The sequence below is a fragment of the Gorilla gorilla genome, chromosome 7 (assembly GCF_029281585.2).
Source record: "Gorilla gorilla gorilla isolate KB3781 chromosome 7, NHGRI_mGorGor1-v2.1_pri, whole genome shotgun sequence".
In the NCBI taxonomy this organism is placed as follows: domain Eukaryota; kingdom Metazoa; phylum Chordata; class Mammalia; order Primates; family Hominidae; genus Gorilla; species Gorilla gorilla.
In genome coordinates, this window is record NC_073231.2 from 75,661,071 (window position 1) to 75,687,915 (window position 26,845).

Consider the following 26,845-nt stretch of genomic DNA (forward strand, 5'->3'; position numbering starts at 1 on the left):
TCCACTTGCAAATTCCACAAAAAGAGGGTTTCAAATCTGCTCTGTCTAAAGAAAGGTTCAACTCTGTGAGTTGAACACACGCAACCGAAAGAAGTTACTGAGAATTCTTCTGTCTAGCGTTATATGCAGAAATCCCGTTTCCAACGAAATCCTCAAAGATATCCAAATATCCACTTGCAGACTTTACAAACAGACTGTTTCCAAACTGTTCTATGAAAAGAAAGTTTAAACTCTGTGAGAGGAACGCACACATCACAAAGTGGTTTCTGAGAATGATTCTCTCTAGTTTTTATACGAAGATATTTCCTTTTCTACCGTTGGCCCCAAAGCGCCTGAAATGTCCACTTGCAAATTCCACAAAAAGAGGGTTTCTAATCTGCTCTGTCAAAAGGAAGGTTCAACTCTGTGAGTTGAACACACGCAACCCAAAGAAGTTACTGAGAATTCTTCTGTCTAGCATTAGATGAAGAAACCCTGTTTCCAACGAAATCCTCATAGAGGTCCAAATATCCACTTGCAGACCTTACAAACAGAGTGTTTCCAAACTGTTCTATGAAAAGAAAGGTTAAACTCTGTGAGTGGAACGCACACATCACAAAGTGGTTTCTGGGAATGATTCTCTCTAGTTTTTATACGAAGATATTTCCTTTTCTACCGTGGGCACCAAAGCGCTTGAAATATCCACTTGCAAATTCCACAAAAAGAGGGTTTCAAATCTGCTCTGTCTAAAGGAAGGTTCAACTCTGTGAGTTGAACACACGCAACCCAAAGAAGTTACTGAGAATTCTTCTGTCTAGCATTAGATGAAGAAACCCCGTTTCCAAAGAAATCCTCATAGAGGTCCAAATATCCACTTGCAGACTTTACAAACAGAGTGTTTCCAAACTGTTCTATGAAAAGAAAGGTTAAACTCTGTGAGTGGAACGCACACATCACAAAGTGGTTTCTGGGAATGATTCTCTCTAGTTTTTATACGAAGATATTTCCTTTTCTACCGTGGGCGCCAAAGCGCATGAAATATCCACTTGCAATTTCCACAAAAAGAGGGTTTCAAATCTGCTCTGTCTAAAGGAAGGCTCAACTCTGTGAGTTGAACACACGCAACCCAAAAAGTTACTGAGAATTCTTCTGTCTGCATTAGATGAAGAAATCCCGTTTCCAACGAAATCCTCAAAGAGGTCCAAATATCCACTTGCAGACTTTACAAACAGAGTGTTTCCAAACTGTTCTATGAAAAGAAAGGTTAAACTCTGTGAGTGGAACGCACACATCACAAAGCGATTTCTGAGAATGATTCTCTCTTGTTTTTATACGAAGATATTTCCTTTTCTACCGTTGGCCCCAAAGCGCTTGAAATGTCCACTTGCAAATTCCACAAAAAGAGGGTTTCAAATCTGCTCTGTCAAAAGGAATGTTCAACTCTGTGAGTTGAACACACGCAACCCAAAGAAGTTACTGAGAACTCTTCTGTCTAGCATTAGATGAAGAAATCCCGTTTCCAACGAAATCCTCAAAGAGGTCCAAATATCCACTTGCAGACTTTACAAACAGAGTGTTTCCAAACTGTTCTATGAAAAGAAAGGTTAAACTCTGTGAGAGGAACGCACACATCACAAAGTGGTTTCTGAGAATGATTCTCTCTAGTTTTTATACGAAGATATTTCCTTTTCTTCCGTAGGCCCCAAAGCGCTTGAAATGTCCTCTTGCAAATTCCACAAAGAGAGGGTTTCTAATCTGCTCTGTCAATAGGAAGGTTCAACTCTGTGAGTTGAACACACGCAACCCAAAGAAGTTACTGAGAATTCTTCTGTCTAGCGTTATATGCAGAAATCCCGTTTCCATCGAAATCCTCAAAGAGGTCCAAATATCCACTTGCAGACTTTACAAACAGAGTGTTTCCAAACTGTTCTATGAAAAGAAAGGTTACACTCTGTGAGTGGAACGCACACATCACAAAGCGGTTTCTGAGAATGATTCTCTCTAGTTTTTATACGAAGATATTTCCTTTTCTACAGTTGGCCCCAAAGCGCTTGAAATGTCCACTTGCAAATTCCACAAAAAGAGGGTTTCCAATCTGCTCTGTCAAAAGGAAGGTTCAACTCTGTGAGTTGAACACACGCAACCCAAAGAAGTTACTGAGAATTCTTCTGTCTAGCATTAGATGAAGAAATCCCGTTTCCAAAGAAATCCTCAAAGAGGTCCAAATATCCACTTGCAGACTTTACAAACAGAGTGTTTCCAAACTGTTCTATGAAAAGAAAGGTTAAACTCTGTGAGTGGAAAGCACACATCACAAAGTGGTTTCTGAGAATGATTCTCTCTAGTTTTTATACGAAGATATTTCCTTTTCTGCCGTCGGCCCCTAAGCGCTTGAAATGTCCACTTGCAAATTCCACAAAAAGAGGGTTTCCAATCTGCTCTGTCAAAAGGAAGGTTCAACTCTGTGAGTTGAACACACGCAACCCAAAGAAGTTACTGAGAATTCTTCTGTCTAGCATTAGATGAAGAAATCCCGTTTCCAACGAAATCCTCAAAGAGGTCCAAATATCCACTTGCAGACTTTACAAACAGAGTGTTTCCAAACTGTTCTATGAAAAGAAAGGTTAAACTCTGTGAGTGGAACGCACACATCACAAAGCGGTTTCTGAGAATGATTCTCTCTAGTTTTTATATGAAGATATTTCCTTTTCTACCGTTGGCCCCAAAGCGCATGAAATGTCCACTTGCAAATTCCACAAAAAGAGAGTTTCAAATCTGCTCTGTCTAAAGCAAGGTTCAACTCTGTGAGTTGAACACACACAACCCAAAGAAGTTACTGAGAATGTTTCTGTCTAGCATTAGATGAAGAAATCCTGTTTCCAACCAAATCCTCAAAGAGGTCCAAATATCCACTTGCAGAGTTTACAAACAGAGTGTTTCCAAACTGTTCTATGAAAAGAAAGGTTACACTCTGTGAGTGGAATGCACACATCACAAAGCGGTTTCTGAGAATGATTCTCTCTAGTTTTTATACGAAGATATTTCCTTTTCTACCGTTGGCCCCAAACCTCTTGAAATGTCCACTTGCAAATTCCACAAAAAGAGGGTTTCAAATCTGCTCTGTTTAAGGAAGGCTCAACTCTGTGAGTTGAACACACGCAACCCAAAGAAGTTACTGAGAATTCTTCTGTCTAGCATTAGATGAAGAAATCCCGTTTCCAAAGAAATCCTCAAAGAAGTCCAAATATCCACTTGCAGACTTTACAAACAGAGTGTTTCCAAACTGTTCTATGAAAAGAAAGGTTAAACTCTGTGAGTGGAACGCACACATCACAAAGCGATTTCTGAGAATGATTCTCTCTTGTTTTTATACGAAGATATTTCCTTTTCTACCGTTGGCCCCAAAGCGCTTGAAATGTCCACTTGCAAATTCCACAAAAAGAGGGTTTCCAATCTGCTCTGTCTACAGGAAGTTTCAACTCTGTGAGATGAACACACGCAACCGAAAGAAGTTACTGAGAATTCCTCTGTCTAGCATTAGATGAAGAAATCCCGTTTCCAACGAAATCCTCAAAGAGGTCCAAATATCCACTTGCAGACTTTACAAACAGAGTGTTTCCAAACTGTTCTATGAAAACAAAGGTTACACTCTATGAGTGGAACGCACACATCACAAAGTGGTTTCTGAGAATGATTCTCTCTAGTTTTTATACGAAGATATTTCCTTTTCTACCGTGGGTGCCAAAGCCCTTGAAATGTCCACTTGCAAATTCCACAAAAAGAGGGTTTCAAATCTGCTCTGTCTAAGGGAAGGCTCAACTCTGTGAGTTGAACACACGCAACCCAAAGAAGTTACTGAGAATTCTTCTGTCTAGCATTAGATGAAGAAATCCCGTTTCCAACGAAATCCTCAAAGAGGTACAAATATCCACTTGCAGACTTTACAAACAGAGTGTTTCCAAACTGTTCTATGAAAAGAAAGGTTAAACTCTGTGAGTGGAACGCACACATCACAAAGCGATTTCTGAGAATGATTCTCTCTTGTTTTTATACGAAGATATTTCCTTTTCTATCGTTGGCCCCAAAGCGCTTGAAATGTCCACTTGCAAATTCCACAAAAAGAGGGTTTCCAATCTGCTCTGTCAAAAGGAATGTTCAACTCTGTGAGTTGAACACACGCAACCCAAAGAAGTTACTGAGAACTCTTCTGTCTAGCATTAGATGAAGAAATCCCATTTCCAAAGAAATCCTCAAAGAAGTCCAAATATCCACTTGCAGACTTTACAAACAGAGTGTTTCCAAACTGTTCTATGAAAAGAAAGGTTAAACTCTGTGAGTGGAACGCACACATCACAAAGCGATTTCTGAGAATGATTCTCTCTTGTTTTTATACGAAGATATTTCCTTTTCTACCGTTGGCCCCAAAGCGCTTGAAATGTCCACTTGCAAATTCCACAAAAAGAGGGTTTCAAATCTGCTCTGTCAAAAGGAATGTTCAACTCTGTGAGTTGAACACACGCAACCCAAAGAAGTTACTGAGAACTCTTCTGTCTAGCATTAGATGAAGAAATCCCGTTTCCAACGAAATCCTCAAAGAGGTCCAAATATCCACTTGCAGACTTTACAAACAGAGTGTTTCCAAACTGTTCTATGAAAAGAAAGGTTAAACTCTGTGAGAGGAACGCACACATCACAAAGTGGTTTCTGAGAATGATTCTCTCTAGTTTTTATACGAAGATATTTCCTTTTCTTCCGTAGGCCCCAAAGCGCTTGAAATGTCCTCTTGCAAATTCCACAAAGAGAGGGTTTCTAATCTGCTCTGTCAATAGGAAGGTTCAACTCTGTGAGTTGAACACACGCAACCCAAAGAAGTTACTGAGAATTCTTCTGTCTAGCGTTATATGCAGAAATCCCGTTTCCATCGAAATCCTCAAAGAGGTCCAAATATCCACTTGCAGACTTTACAAACAGAGTGTTTCCAAACTGTTCTATGAAAAGAAAGGTTACACTCTGTGAGTGGAATGCACACATCACAAAGCGGTTTCTGAGAATGATTCTCTCTAGTTTTTATACGAAGATATTTCCTTTTCTACAGTTGGCCCCAAAGCGCTTGAAATGTCCACTTGCAAATTCCACAAAAAGAGGGTTTCCAATCTGCTCTGTCAAAAGGAAGGTTCAACTCTGTGAGTTGAACACACGCAACCCAAAGAAGTTACTGAGAATTCTTCTGTCTAGCATTAGATGAAGAAATCCCGTTTCCAAAGAAATCCTCAAAGAGGTCCAAATATCCACTTGCAGACTTTACAAACAGAGTGTTTCCAAACTGTTCTATGAAAAGAAAGGTTAAACTCTGTGAGTGGAAAGCACACATCACAAAGTGGTTTCTGAGAATGATTCTCTCTAGTTTTTATACGAAGATATTTCCTTTTCTGACGTCGGCCCCTAAGCGCTTGAAATGTCCACTTGCAAATTCCACAAAAAGAGGGTTTCCAATCTGCTCTGTCAAAAGGAAGGTTCAACTCTGTGAGTTGAACACACGCAACCCAAAGAAGTTACTGAGAATTCTTCTGTCTAGCATTAGATGAAGAAATCCCGTTTCCAACGAAATCCTCAAAGAGGTCCAAATATCCACTTGCAGACTTTACAAACAGAGTGTTTCCAAACTGTTCTATGAAAAGAAAGGTTAAACTCTGTGAGTGGAACGCACACATCACAAAGCGGTTTCTGAGAATGATTCTCCCTAGTTTTTATATGAAGATATTTCCTTTTCTACCGTTGGCCCCAAAGCGCATGAAATGTCCACTTGCAAATTCCACAAAAAGAGAGTTTCAAATCTGCTCTGTCTAAAGCAAGGTTCAACTCTGTGAGTTGAACACACACAACCCAAAGAAGTTACTGAGAATTTTTCTGTCTAGCATTAGATGAAGAAATCCTGTTTCCAACCAAATCCTCAAAGAGGTCCAAATATCCACTTGCAGAGTTTACAAACAGAGTGTTTCCAAACTGTTCTATGAAAAGAAAGGTTACACTCTGTGAGTGGAATGCACACATCACAAAGCGGTTTCTGAGAATGATTCTCTCTAGTTTTTATACGAAGATATTTCCTTTTCTACCGTTGGCCCCAAACCTCTTGAAATGTCCACTTGCAAATTCCACAAAAAGAGGGTTTCAAATCTGCTCTGTTTAAGGAAGGCTCAACTCTGTGAGTTGAACACACGCAACCCAAAGAAGTTACTGAGAATTCTTCTGTCTAGCATTAGATGAAGAAATCCCGTTTCCAAAGAAATCCTCAAAGAAGTCCAAATATCCACTTGCAGACTTTACAAACAGAGTGTTTCCAAACTGTTCTATGAAAAGAAAGGTTAAACTCTGTGAGTGGAACGCACACATCACAAAGCGATTTCTGAGAATGATTCTCTCTTGTTTTTATACGAAGATATTTCCTTTTCTACCGTTGGCCCCAAAGCGCTTGAAATGTCCACTTGCAAATTCCACAAAAAGAGGGTTTCAAATCTGCTCTGTCAAAAGGAATGTTCAACTCTGTGAGTTGAACACACGCAACCCAAAGAAGTTACTGAGAACTCTTCTGTCTAGCATTAGATGAAGAAATCCCGTTTCCAACGAAATCCTCAAAGAGGTCCAAATATCCACTTGCAGACTTTACAAACAGAGTGTTTCCAAACTGTTCTATGAAAAGAAAGGTTAAACTCTGTGAGAGGAACGCACACATCACAAAGTGGTTTCTGAGAATGATTCTCTCTAGTTTTTATACGAAGATATTTCCTTTTCTTCTGTAGGCCCCAAAGCGCTTGAAATGTCCTCTTGCAAATTCCACAAAGAGAGGGATTCTAATCTGCTCTGTCAATAGGAAGGTTCAACTCTGTGAGTTGAACACACGCAACCCAAAGAAGTTACTGAGAATTCTTCTGTCTAGCGTTATATGCAGAAATCCCGTTTCCAACGAAATCCTCAAAGAGGTCCAAATATCCACTTGCAGACTTTACAAACAGAGTGTTTCCAAACTGTTCTATGAAAAGAAAGGTTACACTCTGTGAGTGGAACGCACACATCACAAAGCGGTTTCTGAGAATGATTCTCTCTAGTTTTTATACGAAGATATTTCCTTTTCTACAGTTGGCCCCAAAGCGCTTGAAATGTCCACTTGCAAATTCCACAAAAAGAGGGTTTCCAATCTGCTCTGTCAAAAGGAAGGTTCAACTCTGTGAGTTGAACACACGCAACCCGAAGAAGTTACTGAGAATTCTTCTGTCTAGCATTAGATGAAGAAATCCCGTTTCCAAAGAAATCCTCAAAGAGGTCCAAATATCCACTTGCAGACTTTACAAACAGAGTGTTTCCAAACTGTTCTATGAAAAGAAAGGTTACACTCTGTGAGTGGAAAGCACACATCACAAAGTGGTTTCTGAGAATGATTCTCTCTAGTTTTTATACGAAGATATTTCCTTTTCTGCCGTCGGCCCCTAAGCGCATGAAATGTCCACTTGCAAATTCCACAAAAAGAGGGTTTCCAATCTGCTCTGTCAAAAGGAAGGTTCAACTCTGTGAGTTGAACACACGCAACCCAAAGAAGTTACTGAGAATTCTTCTGTCTAGCATTAGATGAAGAAATCCCGTTTCCAACGAAATCCTCAAAGAGGTCCAAATATCCACTTGCAGACTTTACAAACAGAGTGTTTCCAAACTGTTCTATGAAAAGAAAGGTTAAACTCTGTGAGTGGAACGCACACATCACAAAGCGGTTTCTGAGAATGATTCTCTCTAGTTTTTATATGAAGATATTTCCTTTTCTACCGTTGGCCCCAAAGCGCATGAAATGTCCACTTGCAAATTCCACAAAAAGAGAGTTTCAAATCTGCTCTGTCTAAAGCAAGGTTCAACTCTGTGAGTTGAACACACACAACCCAAAGAAGTTACTGAGAATTTTTCTGTCTAGCATTAGATGAAGAAATCCTGTTTCCAACCAAATCCTCAAAGAGGTCCAAATATCCACTTGCAGAGTTTACAAACAGAGTGTTTCCAAACTGTTCTATGAAAAGAAAGGTTACACTCTGTGAGTGGAATGCACACATCACAAAGCGGTTTCTGAGAATGATTCTCTCTAGTTTTTATACGAAGATATTTCCTTTTCTACCGTTGGCCCCAAACCTCTTGAAATGTCCACTTGCAAATTCCACAAAAAGAGGGTTTCAAATCTGCTCTGTTTAAGGAAGGCTCAACTCTGTGAGTTGAACACACGCAACCCAAAGTAGTTACTGAGAATTCTTCTGTCTAGCATTAGATGAAGAAATCCCGTTTCCAAAGAAATCCTCAAAGAAGTCCAAATATCCACTTGCAGACTTTACAAACAGACTGTTTCCAAACTGTTCTATGAAAAGAAAGGTTAAACTATGTGAGTGGAACGCACACATCACAAAGTGGTTTCTGAGAATGATTCTCTCTAGTTTTTATACGAAGATATTTCCTTTTCTACCGTTGGCCCCAAAGCGCTTGAAATGTCCACTTTGAAATTCCACAAAAAGAGGGTTTCAAATCTGCTCTGTCTAAAGGAAGGTTCAACTCTGTGAGTTGAACACACGCAACCCAAAAAGTTACTGAGAATTCTTCTGTCTAGCATTAGATGAAGAAATCCCGTTTCCAACGAAATCCTCAAAGAGGTCCAAATATCCACTTGCAGACTTTACAAACAGAGTGTTTCCAAACTGTTCTATGAAAAGAAAGGTTAAACTCTGTGAGTGGAACGCACACATCACAAAGTGGTTTCTGAGAATGATTCTCTCTAGTTTTTATACGAAGATATTTCCTTTTCTACCGTTGGCCCCAAAGAGCTTGAAATGTCCACTTGCAAATTCCACAAAAAGAGGGTTTCAAATCTGCTCTGACTAAAGGAAGGTTCAACTCTGTGAGTTGAACACACGCAACCCAAAGAAGTTACTGAGAATTCTTCTGTCTAGCATTAGATGAAGAAATCCCGTTTCCAACGAAATCCTCAAAGAGGTCCAAATATCCACTTGCAGACTTTAAAAAACAGAGTGTTTCCAAACTGTTCTATGAAAAGAAAGGTTAAACTCTGTGAGTGGAACGCACACATCGCAAAGTGGTTTCTGAGAATGATTCTCTCTAGTTTTTATACGAAGATATTTCCTTTTCTACCGTGGGCGCCAAAGCGCATGAAATGTCCACTTGCAAATTCCACAAAAAGAGGGTTTCAAATCTGCTCTGTCTACAGGAAGGTTCAACTCTGTGAGTTGAACACACGCAACCGAAAGAAGTTACTGAGAATTCCTCTGTCTAGCATTAGATGAAGAAATCCCGTTTCCAACGAAATCCTCAAAGAGGTCCAAATATCCACTTGCAGACTTTACAAACAGAGTGTTTCCAAACTGTTCTATGAAAACAAAGGTTACACTCTGTGAGTGGAACGCACACATCACAAAGTGGTTTCTGAGAATGATTCTCTCTAGTTTTTATACGAAGATATTTCCTTTTCTACCGTGGGTGCCAAAGCCCTTGAAATGTCCACTTGTAAATTCCACAAAAAGAGGGTTTCAAATCTGCTCTGTCTAAGGGAAGGCTCAACTCTGTGAGTTGAACACACGCAACCCAAAGATGTTACTGAGAATTCTTCTGTCTAGCATTAGATGAAGAAATCCCGTTTCCAACCAAATCCTCAAAGAGGTCCAAATATCCACTTGCAGACTTTACAAACAGAGTGTTTCCAAACTGTTCTATGAAAAGAAAGGTTAAACTCTGTGAGTGGAACGCACACATCACAAAGCGATTTCTGAGAATGATTCTCTCTTGTTTTTATACGAAGATATTTCCTTTTCTATCGTTGGCCCCAAAGCGCTTGAAGTGTCCACTTGCAAATTCGACAAAAAGAGGGTTTCAAATCTGCTCTGTCAAAACGAATGTTCAACTCTGTGAGTTGAACACACGCAACCCAAAGAAGTTACTGAGAACTCTTCTGTCTAGCATTAGATGAAGAAATCCCGTTTCCAACGAAAACCTCAAAGACGTCCAAATATCCACTTGCAGACTTTACAAACAGACTGTTTCCAAACTGTTCTATGAAAAGAAAGGTTAAACTCTGTGAGAGGAACGCACACATCACAAAGCGGTTTCTGAGAATGATTCTCTCTAGTTTTTATACGAAGATATTTCCTTTTCTACCGTTGGCCCCAAATCGCTTGTAATGTCCACTTGCAAATTCCACAAAAAGAGGGTTTCAAATCTGCTCTGACTAAAGGAAGGCTCAACTCTGTGAGTTGAAGACACGCAACCCAAGGAAGTTACTGAGAATTCTTCTGTCTAGCATTAGATGAAGAAATCCCGTTTCCTACGAAATCCTCAAAGAGGTCCAAATATCCACTTGCAGACTTTACAAACAGAGTGTTTCCAAACTATTCTATGAAAAGAAAGGTTACACTCTGTGAGTGGAATGCACACATCACAAAGCAGTTTCTGAGAATGATTCTCTCTAGTTTTTATACGAAGATATTTCCTTTTCTACCGTTGGCCCCAAAGCGCTTGAAATGTCCACTTGCAAATTCCACAAAAAGAGGGTTTCCAATCTGCTCTGTCAAAAGGAAGGTTCAACTCTGTGAGTTGAACACACACAGCCCAAAGAAGTTACTGAGAATTCTTCTGTCTAGCATTAGATGAAGAAATCCCGTTTCCTACGAAATCCTCAAAGAGGTCCAAATATCCACTTGCAGACTTTACAAACAGAGTGTTTCCAAACTGTTCTATGAAAAGAAAGGTTAAACTCTGTGAGAGGAACGCACACATCACAAAGTGGTTTCTGAGAATGATTCTCTCTAGTTTTTATACGAAGATATTTCCTTTTCTTCCGTAGGCCCCAAAGCGCTTGAAATGTCCTCTTGCAAATTCCACAAAGAGAGGGTTTCTAATCTGCTCTGTCAAAAGGAAGGTTCAACTCTGTGAGTTGAACACACGCAACCCAAAGAAGTTACTGAGAATTCTTCTGTCTAGCGTTATATGCAGAAATCCCGTTTCCAGCGAAATCCTCAAAGAGGTCCAAATATCCACTTGCAGACTTTACAAACAGAGTGTTTCCAAACTGTTCTATGAAAAGAAAGGTTACACTCTGTGAGTGGAACGCACACATCACAAAGCGGTTTCTGAGAATGATTCTCTCTAGTTTTTATACGAAGATATTTCCTTTTCTACAGTTGGCCCCAAAGCGCTTGAAATGTCCACTTGCAAATTCCACAAAAAGAGGGTTTCCAATCTGCTCTGTCAAAAGGAAGGTTCAACTCTGTGAGTTGAACACACGCAACCCAAAGAAGTTACTGAGAATTCTTCTGTCTAGCATTAGATGAAGAAATCCCGTTTCCAAAGGAATCCTCAAAGAGGTCCAAATATCCACTTGCAGACTTTACAAACAGAGTGTTTCCAAACTGTTCTATGAAAAGAAAGGTTAAACTCTGTGAGTGGAAAGCACACATCACAAAGTGGTTTCTGAGAATGATTCTCTCTAGTTTTTATACGAAGATATTTCCTTTTCTGCCGTCGGCCCCTAAGCGCTTGAAATGTCCACTTGCAAATTCCACAAAAAGAGGGTTTCCAATCTGCTCTGTCAAAAGGAAGGTTCAACTCTGTGAGTTGAACACACGCAACCCAAAGAAGTTACTGAGAATTCTTCTGTCTAGCATTAGATGAAGAAATCCCGTTTCCAACGAAATCCTCAAAGAGGTCCAAATATCCACTTGCAGACTTTACAAACAGAGTGTTTCCAAACTGTTCTATGAAAAGAAAGGTTAAACTCTGTGAGTGGAACGCACACATCACAAAGCGGTTTCTGAGAATGATTCTCTCTAGTTTTTATATGAAGATATTTCCTTTTCTACCGTTGGCCCCAAAGCGCATGAAATGTCCACTTGCAAATTCCACAAAAAGAGAGTTTCAAATCTGCTCTGTCTAAAGGAAGGTTCAACTCTGTGAGTTGAACACACACAACCCAAAGAAGTTACTGAGAATTTTTCTGTCTAGCATTAGATGAAGAAATCCTGTTTCCAACCATATCCTCAAAGAGGTCCAAATATCCACTTGCAGAGTTTACAAACAGAGTGTTTCCAAACTGTTCTATGAAAAGAAAGGTTACACTCTGTGAGTGGAATGCACACATCACAAAGCGGTTTCTGAGAATGATTCTCTCTAGTTTTTATACGAAGATATTTCCTTTTCTACCGTTGGCCCCAAACCTCTTGAAATGTCCACTTGCAAATTCCACAAAAAGAGGGTTTCAAATCTGCTCTGTTTAAGGAAGGCTCAACTCTGTGAGTTGAACACAGGCAACCCAAAGAAGTTACTGAGAATTCTTCTGTCTAGCATTAGATGAAGAAATCCCGTTTCCAAAGAAATCCACAAAGAAGTCCAAATATCCACTTGCAGACTTTACAAACAGACTGTTTCCAAACTGTTCTATGAAAAGAAAGGTTAAACTCTGTGAGTGGAACGCACACATCACAAAGTGGTTTCTGAGAATGATTCTCTCTAGTTTTTATACGAAGATATTTCCTTTTCTAACGTTGGCCCCAAAGCGCATGAAATATCCACTTGCAAATTCCACAAAAAGAGGGTTTCCAATCTGCTCTGTCAAAAGGAAGGTTCAACTCTGTGAGTTGAACACACACAACCCAAAGAAGTTACTGAGAATTCTTCTGTCTAGCATTAGATGAAGAAATCCCGTTTCCAACGAAATCCTCAAAGAGGTCCAAATACCCACTTGCAGACTATACAAACAGAGTGTTTCCAAACTGTTCTATGAAAAGAAAGGTTAAACTCTGTGAGTGGAACGCACACATCACTAAGTGGTTTCTGAGAATGATTCTCTCTAGTTTTTATACGAAGATATTTCCTTTTCTACCGTTGGCCCCAAAGCGCTTGAAATGTCCACTTTCAAATTCCACAAAAAGAGGGTTTCCAATCTGCTCTGTCAAAAGGAAGGTTCAACTCTGTGAGTTGAACACACGCAACCCAAAGAAGTTACTGAGAATTCTTCTGTCTAGCATTAGATGAAGAAATCCCGTTTCCAACGAAATCCTCAAAGAGGTCCAAATATCCACTTGCAGACTTTACAAACAGAGGGTTTCCAAACTGTTCTATGAAAAGAAAGGTTAACTCCGTGAGTGGAACGCACACATCACAAAGCGGTTTCTGAGAATGATTCTCTCTAGTTTTTATACGAAGATATCTCCTTTTCTACCGTTGTCCCCGAAGCGCTTGAAATGTCCACTTGCAAATTCCACAAAAAGAGGGTTTCAAATCTGCTCTGTCTAAAGGAAGGTTCAACTCTGTGAGTTGAACACACACAACCCAAAGAAGTTACTGAGAATTTTTCTGTCTAGCATTAGATGAAGAAATCCTGTTTCAAACCAAATCCTCAAAGAGGTCCAAATATCAACTTGCAGACTTTACAAACAGAGTGTTTCCAAACTGTTCTATGAAAAGAAAGGTTAAACTCTGTGAGTGGAACGAACACATCACAAAGTGGTTTCTGAGAATGATTCTCTCTAGTTTTTATACCAAGATATTTCCTTTCCTGCCTTTGGCCCAAAAGTGCTTGAAATGTCCACTTGCATATTCCACAAAAAGAGGGTTTCCAATCTGCTCTGTCTAAAGGAAGGTTCAACTCTGTGAGTTGAACACACGCAACCCAAAGAAGTTACTGAGAATTCTTCTGTCTAGCATTAGATGAAGAAATCCCGTTTCCAACGAAATCCTCAAAGAGGTCCAAATATCCACTTGCAGACTTTACAAACAGAGTGTTTCCAAACTGTTCTATGAAAAGAAAGGTTAAACACTGTGAGTGGAACGCACAGATCACAAAGTGGTTTCTGGGAATGATTCTCTCTAGTTTTTATACGAAGATATTTCCTTTTCCACCATTGGCCCCAAAGCGCTTGAAATGTCCACTTGCAAATTCCACAAAAGGAGGGTTTCAAATCTGCTCTGACAAAAGGAAGGTTCAACTCTGTGAGTTGAACACACGCAATGCAAAGAAGTTACTGAGAATTCTTCTGTCTAGCATTAGATGAAGAAATCCCGTTTCCAAAGAAATCCTCAAAGAGGTCCAAATATCCACTTGCAGACTTTACAAACAGAGTGTTTCCAAACTGTTCTATGAAAAGAAAGGTTAAACTCTGTGAGTGGAAAGCACACATCACAAAGTGGTTTCTGAGAATGATTCTCTCTAGTTTTTATACGAAGATATTTCCTTTTCTGCCGTCGGCCCCTAAGCGCTTGAAATGTCCACTTGCAAATTCCACAAAAAGAGGGTTTCCAATCTGCTCTGTCAAAAGGAAGGTTCAACTCTGTGAGTTGAACACAGGCAACCCAAAGAAGTTACTGAGAATTCTTCTGCCTAGCATTAGATGAAGAAATCCCGTTTCCAAAGAAATCCACAAAGAAGTCCAAATATCCACTTGCAGACTTTACAAACAGACTGTTTCCAAACTGTTCTATGAAAAGAAAGGTTAAACTCTGTGAGTGGAACGCACACATCACTAAGTGGTTTCTGAGAATGATTCTCTCTAGTTTTTATACGAAGATATTTCCTTTTCTACCGTTGGCCCCAAAGCGCTTGAAATGTCCACTTTCAAATTCCACAAAAAGAGGGTTTCCAATCTGCTCTGTCAAAAGGAAGGTTCAACTCTGTGAGTTGAACACACGCAACCCAAAGAAGTTACTGAGAATTCTTCTGTCTAGCATTAGATGAAGAAATCCCGTTTCCAACGAAATCCTCAAAGAGGTCCAAATATCCACTTGCAGACTTTACAAACAGAGTGTTTCCAAACTGTTCTATGAAAAGAAAGGTTAACTCCGTGAGTGGAACGCACACATCACAAAGCGGTTTCTGAGAATGATTCTCTCTAGTTTTTATACGCAGATATCTCCTTTTCTACCGTTGTCCCCGAAGCGCTTGAAATGTCCACTTGCAAATTCCACAAAAAGAGGGTTTCAAATCTGCTCTGTCTAAAGGAAGGTTCAACTCTGTGAGTTGAACACACACAACCCAAAGAAGTTACTGAGAATTTTTCTGTCTAGCATTAGATGAAGAAATCCTGTTTCCAACCAAATCCTCAAAGAGGTCCAAATATCAACTTGCAGACTTTACAAACAGAGTGTTTCCAAACTGTTCTATGAAAAGAAAGGTTAAACTCTGTGAGTGGAATGAACACATCACAAAGTGGTTTCTGAGAATGATTCTCTCTAGTTTTTATACCAAGATATTTCCTTTCCTGCCTTTGGCCCAAAAGCGCTTGAAATGTCCACTTGCAAATTCCACAAAAAGAGGGTTTCCAATCTGCTCTGTCTAAAGGAAGGTTCAACTCTGTGAGTTGAACACACGCAACCCAAAGAAGTTACTGAGAATTCTTCTGTCTAGCATTAGATGAAGAAATCCCGTTTCCAACGAAATCCTCAAAGAGGTCCAAATATCCACTTGCAGACTTTACAAACAGAGTGTTTCCAAACTGTTCTATGAAAAGAAAGGTTAAACACTGTGAGTGGAACGCACAGATCACAAAGTGGTTTCTGGGAATGATTCTCTCTAGTTTTTATACGAAGATATTTCCTTTTCCACCATTGGCCCCAAAGCGCTTGAAATGTCCACTTGCAAATTCCACAAAAGGAGGGTTTCAAATCTGCTCTTACAAAACGAAGGTTCAACTCTGTGAGTTGAACACACGCAATGCAAAGAAGTTACTGAGAATTCTTCTGTCAAGCATTAGATGAAGAAATCCCGTTTCCAACGAAATCCTCAAAGAGGTCCAAATATCCACTTGCAGACTTTACAAACAGAGTGTTTCCAAACTGTTCTATGAAAAGAAAGGTTAAACTCTGTGAGTGGAATGCACACATCACAAAGCGGTTTCTGAGAATGATTCTCTCTAGTTTTTATATGAAGATATTTCCTTTTCTACCGTTGGCCCAAAAGCGCTTGAAATGTCCACTTGCAAATTCCACAAAAAGAGAGTTTCAAATCTGCTCTGTCTAAAGGAAGGTTCAACTCTGTGAGTTGAACACACACAACCCAAAGAAGTTACTGAGAATTTTTCTGTCTAGCATTAGATGAAGAAATCCTGTCTCCAACCAAATCCTCAAAGAGGTTCAAATATCAACTTGCAGACTTTACAAACAGAGTGTTTCCAAACTGTTCTATGAGAAGAAAGGTTAAACTCTGTGAGTGGAACGAACACATCACAAAGTGGTTTCTGAGAATGATTCTCTCTAGTTTTTATACCAAGATATTTCCTTTCCTGCCTTTGGCCCAAATGCGCTTGAAATGTCCACTTGCAAATTCCACAAAAAGAGGGTTTCTAATCTGCTCTGTCTAAAGGAAGGTTCAACTCTGTGAGTTGAACACACGCAACCCAAAGAAGTTACTGAGAATTCTTCTGTCTAGCATTAGATGAAGAAATCCCGTTTCCAACGAAATCCTCAAAGAGGTCCAAATATCCACTTGCATACTTTACAAACAGAGTGTTTCCAAACTGTTCTATGAAAAGAAAGGTTAAACTCTGTGAGTGGAACGCACACATCACAAAGTGGTTTCTGAGAATGATTCTCTCTAGTTTTTATACCAAGATATTTCCTTTTCTTCCGTTGGCCCCAAAGCCCTTGAAATGTCCACTTGCAAATTCCACAAAAAGAGGGTTTCAAATCTGCTCTGTCTAAAGAAAGGTTCAACTCTGTGAGTTGAACACACGCAACCGAAAGAAGTTACTGAGAATTCTTCTGTCTAGCTTTAGATGAAGAAATCCCGTTTCCAACGAAATCCTCAAAGACGTCCAAATATCCACTTGCAGACTTTACAAACAGACTGTTTCCAAACTGTTCTATGAAAAGAAAGGTTACACTCTGTGAGTGGAACCGCACACATCACAAAGCGGTTTCTGAGAATGATTCTCTCTAGTTTTTATACGAAGATATTTCCTTTTCTACCGTTGGCCCCAAAGCGCTTGAAATGTCCTCTTGCAAATTCCTCAAAAAGAGGGTTTCCAATCTGCTCTGTCAAAAGGAAGGTTCAACTCTGTGAGTTGAACACACGCAACCCAAAGAAGTTACTGAGAATTCTTCTGTCTAGCATTAGATGAAGAAACCCCGTTTCCAACGAAATCCTCATAGAGGTCCAAATATCCACTGGCAGACTTTACAAACAGAGTGTTTCCAAACTGTTCTATGAAAAGAAAGGTTAAACTCTGTGAGTGGAACGCACACATCACAAAGTGGTTTCTGGGAATGATTCTCTCTAGTTTTTATACGAAGATATTTCCTTTTCTACCGTGGGCGCCAAAGCGCTTGAAATATCCACTTGCAAATTCCACAAAAAGAGGGTTTCAAATCTGCTCTGTCTAAAGGAAGGTTCAACTCTGTGAGTTGAACACACGCAACCCAAAGAAGTTACTGAGAATTCTTCTGTCTAGCATTAGATGAAGAAATCCCGTTTCCAATGAAATCCTCAAAGAGGTCCAAATATCCACTTGCAGACTTTACAAACAGAGTGTTTCCAAACTGTTCTATGAAATGAAAGGTTAAACTCTGTGAGTGGAACGCACACATCACAAAGTGGTTTCTGAGAATGATTCTCTCTAGTTTTTATACGAAGATATTTCCTTTTCTTCCCTTGGCCCCAAAGCACATGAAATGTCCACTTGCAAATACCACAAAAAGAAGGTTTCTCATCTGCTCTGTCAAAAGGAAGGTTCAACTCTGTGAGTTGAACACACGCAACCCAAGGAAGTTACTGAGAATTCTTCTGTCTAGCATTAGATGAAGAAATCCCGTTTCCAACGAAATCCTCAAAGACGTCCAAATATCCACTTGCAGACTTTACAAACAGACTGTTTCCAAACTGTTCTATGAAAAGAAAGGTTAAACTCTGTGAGAGGAACGCACACATCACAAAGTGGTTTCTGAGAATGATTCTCTCTAGTTTTTATACGAAGATGTTTCCTTTTCTTCCTTTGGCCCCAAAGCGCTTGAAATGGCCACTTGCAAATTCCACAAAGAGAGGGTTTCTAATCTGCTCTGTCAAAAGGAAGGTTCAACTCTGTTAGTTGAACACACTCAACCCACAGAAGTTACTGAGAATTCTTCTGTCTAGCGTTATATGCAGAAATCCCGTTTCCAACGAAATCCTCAAAGATATCCAAATATCCACTTGCAGACTTTACAAACAGACTGTTTCCAAACTGTTCTATGAAAAGAAAGTTTAAACTCTGTGAGAGGAACGCACACATCACAAAGTGGTTTCTGAGAATGATTCTCTCTAGTTTTTATACGAAGATATTTCCTTTTCTACCATTGGCCCCAAAGCGCCTGAAATGTCGACTTGCAAATTCCACAAAAAGAGGGTTTCTAATCTGCTCTGTCAAAAGGAAGGTTCAACTCTGTGAGTTGAACACACGCAACCCAAAGAAGTTACTGAGAATTTTTCTGTCTAGAGTTATATGCAGAAATCCCGTTTCCAACGAAATCCTCAAAGAGGTCCAAATATCCACTTGCAGACTTTACAAACAGAGTGTTTCCAAACTTTTCTATGAAAAGAAAGGTTAAACTCTGTGAGTGGAACGCACACATCACAAAGTGGTTTCTGAGAATGATTCTCTCTAGTTTTTATACGAAGATATTTCCTTTTCTACCGTCAGCCCCAAAGCGCTTGAAATGTCCACTTGCAAATTCCACAAAAAGAGGGTTTCCAATCTGCTCTGTCAAAAGGAAGGTTCAACTCTGTGAGTTGAACACACGCAACCCAAAGAAGTTACGGAGAATTCTTCTGTCTAGCATTAGATGAGGAAATCCCGTTTCCAACGAAATCCTCAAAGAGGTCCAAATATCCACTTGCAGACTTTACAAACAGAGTGTTTCCAAACTGTTCTATGAAAAGAAAGGTTAAACTCTGTGAGTGGAACGCACACATCACAAAGCGGTTTCTGAGAATGATTCTCTCTAGTTTTTATATGAAGATATTTCCTTTTCTACCATTGGCCCCAAAGCGCTTGAAATGTCCACTTGCAAATTCCACAAAAAGAGGGTTTCTAATCTGCTCTGTCTAAAGGAAGGTTCAACTCTGTGAGTTGAACACACGCAACCCAAAGAAGTTACTGAGAATTCTTCTGTCTAGCATTAGATGAAGAAATCCCGTTTCCTACGAAATCCTCAAAGAGGTCCAAATATCCACTTGCAGACTTTACAAACAGAGTGTTTCCAAACTGTTCTATGAAAAGAAAGGTTAAACACTGTGAGTGGAACGCACACATCACAAAGTGGTTTCTGGGAATGATTCTCTCTAGTTTTTATACGAAGATATTTCCTATTCCAGCGTTGGCCCCAAAGCGCTTGAAATGTCCACTTGCAAATTCCACAAAAGGAGTGTTTCAAATCTGCTCTGTCAAAAGGAAGGTTCAACTCTGTGAGTTGAACACACGCAACCCAAAGAAGTTACTGAGAATTCTTCTGTCTAGCATTAGATGAAGAAATCCCGTTTCCAACGAAATCCTCAAAGAGGTCCAAATATCCACTTGCAGACTTTACAAACAGAGTGTTTCCAAACTGTTCTATGAAAAGAAAGGTTACACTCTGTGAGTGGAACGCACACATCACAAAGCGGTTTCTGAGAATGATTCTCTCTAGTTTTTATACGAAGATATTTCCTTTTCTACCGTTGGCCCCAAACCGCTTGAAATGTCCACTTGCAAATTCCACAAAAAGAGGGTTTCCAATCTGCTCTGTCTAAAGGAAGGCTCAACTCTGTGAGTTGAACACACGCAACCCAAAGAAGTTACTGAGAATTCTTCTGTCTAGCATTAGATGAAGAAATCCCGATTCCAAAGAAATCCTCAAAGAGGTCCAAATATCCACTTGCAGACTTTACAAACAGACTGTTTCCAAACTGTTCTATGAAAAGAAAGGTTACACTCTGTGAGTGGAACGAACACATCACAAAGTGGTTTCTGAGAATGATTCTCTCTAGTTTTTATACCAAGATATTTCCTTTCCTGCCTTTGCCCCAAAAGCGCTTGAAATGTCCACTTGCAAATTCCACAAAAAGAGGGTTTCCAATCTGCTCTGTCTAAAGGAAGGTTCAACTCTGTGAGTTGAACACATGCAACCCAAAGAAGTTACTGAAAATTCTTCTGTCTAGCATTAGATGAAGAAATCCCGTTTCCAACGAAATCCTCAAAGAGGTCCAAATATCCACTTGCAGACCTTACAAACAGAGTGTTTCCAAACTCTTCTATGAAAAGAAAGGTTAAACACTGTGAGTGGAACGCACAGATCACAAAGTGGTTTCTGGGAATGATTCTCTCTAGTTTTTATACGAAGATATTTCCTTTTCCACCGTTGGCCCCAAAGCGCTTGAAATGTCCACTTGCAAATTCCACAAAAGGAGGGTTTCAAATCTGCTCTGTCAAAAGGAAGGTTCAACTCTGTGAGTTGAACACACGCAATGCAAAGAAGTTACTGAGAATTCTTCTGTCTAGCATTAGATGAAGAAATCCCGTTTCCAAAGAAATCCTCAAAGAGGTCCAAATATCCACATGCAGACTTTACAAACAGAGTGTTTCCAAACTGTTCTATGAAAAGAAAGGTTAAACTCTGTGAGTGGAACGCACACATCACAAAGCGGTTTCTGAGAATGATTCTCTCTAGTTTTTATATGAAGATATTTCCTTTTCTACCGTTGGCCCAAAAGCGCTTGAAATGTCCACTTGCAAATTCCACAAAAAGAGAGTTTCAAATCTGCTCTGTCTAAAGGAAGGTTCAACTCTGTGAGTTGAACACACACAACCCAAAGAAGTTACTGAGAATTTTTCTGTCTAGCATTAGACGAAGAAATCCTGTTTCCAACCAAATCCTAAAAGAGGTCCAAATATCAACTTGCAGACTTTACAGAGTGTTTCCAAACTCTTCTATGAAAAGAAAGGTTAAACTCTGTGAGTGGAACGAACACATCACAAAGCGGTTTCTGAGAATGATTCTCTCTAGTTTGTATACGAAGATATTTCCTTTTCTACCATTGGCCCCAAAGCGCTTGAAATGTCCACTTGCAAATTCCACAAAAAGAGGGTTTCCAATCTGTTCTGTCAAAAGGAAGGTTCAACTCTGTGAGTTGAACACACGCAACCCAAAAAAGTTACTGAGAATTCTTCTGTCTAGCATTAGATGAGGAAATCCCGTTTCCAAAGAAATCCTCAAAGAGTTCCAAATATCCACTTGCAGACTTTACAAACAGAGTGTTTCCAAACTTTTCTATGAAAAGAAAGGTTAAACTGTGTGAGTGGAATGCACACATCACAAAGCGGTTTCTGAGAATGATTCTCTCTAGTTTTTATATGAAGATATTTCCTTTTCTACCATTGGCCCCAAAGCGCTTGAAATGTCCACTTGCAAATTCCACAAAAAGAGAGTTTCAAATCTGCTCTGTCTAAAGGAAGGTTCAACTCTGTGAGTTGAACACACACAAAACAAAGAAGTTACTGAGAATTTTTCTGTCTAGCATTAGATGAAGAAATCCTGTTTCCAACCAAATCCTCAAAGAGGTCCAAATATCAACTTGCAGACATTACAAACAGAGTGTTTCCAAACTGTTCTATGAAAAGAAAGGTTAAACCCTGTGAATGGAACGAACACATCACAAAGTGGTTTCTGAGAATGATTCTCTCTAGTTTTTATACCAAGATATTTCCTTTCCTGCCTTTGGCCCAAAAGCGCTTGAAATGTCCACTTGCAAATTCCACAAAAAGAGGGTTTCCAATCTGCTCTGTCTAAAGGAAGGTTCAACTCTGTGAGTTGAACACACGCAACCCATAGAAGTTACTGAGAATTCTTCTGTCTAGCATTAGATGAAGAAATCCCGTTTCCAACGAAATCCTCAAAGAGGTCCAAATATCCACTTGCAGACTTTACAAACAGAGTGTTTCCAAACTGTTCTATGAAAAGAAAGGTTAAACACTGTGAGTGGAACGCACAGATCACAAAGTGGTTTCTGGGAATGATTCTCTCTAGTTTTTATACGAAGATATTTCCTTTTCCACCGTTGGCCCCAAAGCGCTTGAAATGTCCACTTGCAAATTCCACAAAAGGAGGGTTTCAAATCTGCTCTGTCAAAAGGAACGTTCAACTCTGTGAGTTGAACACACGCAATGCAAAGAAGTTTCTGAGAATTCTTCTGTCTAGCATTAGATGAAGAAATCCCGTTTCCAAAGAAATCCTCAAAGAGGTCCAAATATCCACTTGCAGACTTTACAAACAGAGTGTTTCCAATCTGTTCTATGAAAAGAAAGGTTAAACTCTGTGAGTGGAACGCACACATCACAAAGCGGTTTCTGATAATGATTCTCTCTAATTTTTATATGAAGATATTTCCTTTTCTACCGTTGGCCCAAAAGCGCTTGAAATGTCCACTTGCAAATTCCACAAAAAGAGAGTTTCAAATCTGCTCTGTCTAAAGGAAGGTTCAACTCTGTGAGTTGAACACACACAACCCAAAGAAGTTACTGAGAATTTTTTTGTCTAGCATTAGATGAAGAAATCCTGTTTCCAACCAAATCCTCAAAGAGGTCCAAATATCAACTTGCAGACTTTACAGAGTGTTTCCAAACTGTTCTATGAAAAGAAAGGTTAAACTCTGTGAGTGGAACGAACACATCACAAAGCGGTTTCTGAGAATGATTCTCTCTAGTTTGTATACGAAGATATTTCCTTTTCTACCATTGGCCCCAAAGCGCTTGAAATGTCCACTTGCAAATTCCACAAAAAGAGGGTTTCCAATCTGCTCTGTCAAAAGGAAGGTTCAACTCTGTGAGTTGAACACACGCAACCCAAAAAAGTTACTGAGAATTCTTCTGTCTAGCATTAGATGAGGAAATCCCGTTTCCAAAGAAATCCTCAAAGAGTTCCAAATATCCACTTGCAGACTTTACAAACAGAGTGTTTCCAAACTTTTCTATGAAAAGAAAGGTTAAACTGTGTGAGTGGAACGCACACATCACAAAGCGGTTTCTGAGAATGATTCTCTCTAGTTTTTATATGAAGATATTTCCTTTTCTACCATTGGCCCCAAAGCGCTTGAAATGTCCACTTGCAAATTCCACAAAAAGAGAGTTTCAAATCTGCTCTGTCTAAAGGAAGGTTCAACTCTGTGAGTTGAACACACACAAAACAAAGAAGTTACTGAGAATTTTTCTGTCTAGCATTAGATGAAGAAATCCTGTTTCCAACCAAATCCTCAAAGAGGTCCAAATATCAACTTGCAGACTTTACAAACAGAGTGTTTCCAAACTGTTCTATGAAAAGAAAGGTTAAACTCTGTGAATGGAACGAACACATCACAAAGTGGTTTCTGAGAATGATTCTCTCTAGTTTTTATACCAAGATATTTCCTTTCCTGCCTTTGGCCCAAAAGCGCTTGAAATGTCCACTTGCAAATTCCACAAAAAGAGGGTTTCCAATCTGCTCTGTCTAAAGGAAGGTTCAACTCTGTGAGTTGAACACACGCAACCCATAGAAGTTACTGAGAATTCTTCTGTCTAGCATTAGATGAAGAAATCCCGTTTCCAACGAAATCCTCAAAGAGGTCCAAATATCCACTTGCAGACTTTACAAACAGAGTGTTTCCAAACTGTTCTATGAAAAGAAAGGTTAAACACTGTGAGTGGAACGCACAGATCACAAACTGGTTTCTGGGAATGATTCTCTCTAGTTTTTATACGAAGATATTTCCTTTTCCACCGTTGGCCCCAAAGCGCTTGAAATGTCCACTTGCAAATTCCACAAAAGGAGGGTTTCAAATCTGCTCTGTCAAAAGGAACGTTCAACTCTGTGAGTTGAACACACGCAATGCAAAGAAGTTTCTGAGAATTCTTCTGTCTAGCATTAGATGAAGAAATCCCGTTTCCAAAGAAATCCTCAAAGAGGTCCAAATATCCACTTGCAGACTTTACAAACAGAGTGTTTCCAATCTGTTCTATGAAAAGAAAGGTTAAACTCTGTGAGTGGAACGCACACATCACAAAGCGGTTTCTGATAATGATTCTCTCTAGTTTTTATATGAAGATATTTCCTTTTCTACCGTTGGCCCAAAAGCGCTTGAAATGTCCACTTGCAAATTCCACAAAAAGAGAGTTTCAAATCTGCTCTGTCTAAAGGAAGGTTCAACTCTGTGAGTTGAACACACACAACCCAAAGAAGTTACTGAGAATTTTTTTGTCTAGCATTAGATGAAGAAATCCTGTTTCCAACCAAATCCTCAAAGAGGTCCAAATATCAACTTGCAGACTTTACAGAGTGTTTCCAAACTGTTCTATGAAAAGAAAGGTTAAACTCTGTGAGTGGAACGAACACATCACAAAGCGGTTTCTGAGAATGATTCTCTCTAGTTTGTATACGAAGATATTTCCTTTTCTACCATTGGCCCCAAAACTCTTGAAATGTCCACTTGCAAATTCCACAAAAAGAGGGTTTCCAATCTGCTCTGTCAAAAGGAAGGTTCAACTCTGTGAGTTGAACACACGCAACCCAAAAAAGTTACTGAGAATTCTTCTGTCTAGCATTAGATGAGGAAATCCCGTTTCCAAAGAAATCCTCAAAGAGTTCCAAATATACACTTGCAGACTTTACAAACAGAGTGTTTCCAAACTTTTCTATGAAAAGAAAGGTTAAACTGTGTGAGTGGAACGCACACATCACAAAGCGGTTTCTGAGAATGATTCTCTCTAGTTTTTATATGAAGATATTTCCTTTTCTACCATTGGCCCCAAAGCGCTTGAAATGTCCACTTGCAAATTCCACAAAAAGAGAGTTTCAAATCTGCTCTGTCTAAAGGAAGGTTCAACTCTGTGAGTTGAACACACACAAAACAAAGAAGTTACTGAGAATTTTTCTGTCTAGCATTAGATGAAGAAATCCTGTTTCCAACCAAATCCTCAAAGAGGTCCAAATATCAACTTGCAGACTTTACAAACAGAGTGTTTCCAAACTGTTCTATGAAAAGAAAGGTTAAACTCTGTGAATGGAACGAACACATCACAAAGTGGTTTCTGAGAATGATTCTCTCTAGTTTTTATACCAAGATATTTCCTTTCCTGCCTTTGGCCCAAAAGCGCTTGAAATGTCCACTTGCAAATTCCACAAAAAGAGGGTTTCCAATCTGCTCTGTCTAAAGGAAGGTTCAACTCTGTGAGTTGAACACACGCAACCCATAGAAGTTACTGAGAATTCTTCTGTCTAGCATTAGATGAAGAAATCCCGTTTCCAACGAAATCCTCAAAGAGGTCCAAATATCCACTTGCAGACTTTACAAACAGAGTGTTTCCAAACTGTTCTATGAAAAGAAAGGTTAAACACTGTGAGTGGAACGCACAGATCACAAAGTGGTTTCTGGGAATGATTCTCTCTAGTTTTTATACGAAGATATTTCCTTTTCCACCGTTGGCCCCAAAGCGCTTGAAATGTCCACTTGCAAATTCCACAAAAGGAGGGTTTCAAATCTGCTCTGTCAAAAGGAACGTTCAACTCTGTTAGTTGAACACACGCAATGCAAAGAAGTTTCTGAGAATTCTTCTGTCTAGCATTAGATGAAGAAATCCCGTTTCCAAAGAAATCCTCAAAGAGGTCCAAATATCCACTTGCAGACTTTACAAACAGAGTGTTTCCAATCTGTTCTATGAAAAGAAAGGTTAAACTCTGTGAGTGGAACGCACACATCACAAAGCGGTTTCTGATAATGATTCTCTCTAGTTTTTATATGAAGATATTTCCTTTTCTACCGTTGGCCCAAAAGCGCTTGAAATGTCCACTTGCAAATTCCACAAAAAGAGAGTTTCAAATCTGCTCTGTCTAAAGGAAGGTTCAACTCTGTGAGTTGAACACACACAACCCAAAGAAGTTACTGAGAATTTTTTTGTCTAGCATTAGATGAAGAAATCCTGTTTCCAACCAAATCCTCAAAGAGGTCCAAATATCAACTTGCAGACTTTACAGAGTGTTTCCAAACTGTTCTATGAAAAGAAAGGTTAAACTCTGTGAGTGGAACGAACACATCACAAAGCGGTTTCTGAGAATGATTCTCTCTAGTTTGTATACGAAGATATTTCCTTTTCTACCATTGGCCCCAAAGCGCTTGAACTGTCCACTTGCAAATTCCACAAAAAGAGGGTTTCCAATCTGCTCTGTCAAAAGGAAGGTTCAACTCTGTGAGTTGAACACACGCAACCCAAAGAAGTTACTGAGAATTTTTCTGTCTAGCATTAGACGAAGAAATCCTGTTTCCAACCAAATCCTAAAAGAGGTCCAAATATCAACTTGCAGACTTTACAGAGTGTTTCCAAACTCTTCTATGAAAAGAAAGGTTAAACTCTGTGAGTGGAACGAACACATCACAAAGCGGTTTCTGAGAATGATTCTCTCTAGTTTTTATATGAAGATATTTCCTTTTCTACCATTGGCCCCAAAGCGCTTGAAATGTCCACTTGCAAATTCCACAAAAAGAGAGTTTCAAATCTGCTCTGTCTAAAGGAAGGTTCAACTCTGTGAGTTGAACACACACAAAACAAAGAAGTTACTGAGAATTTTTCTGTCTAGCATTAGATGAAGAAATCCTGTTTCCAACCAAATCCTCAAAGAGGTCCAAATATCAACTTGCAGACTTTACAAACAGAGTGTTTCCAAACTGTTCTATGAAAAGAAAGGTTAAACTCTGTGAATGGAACGAACACATCACAAAGTGGTTTCTGAGAATGATTCTCTCTAGTTTTTATACCAAGATATTTCCTTTCCTGCCTTTGGCCCAAAAGCGCTTGAAATGTCCACTTGCAAA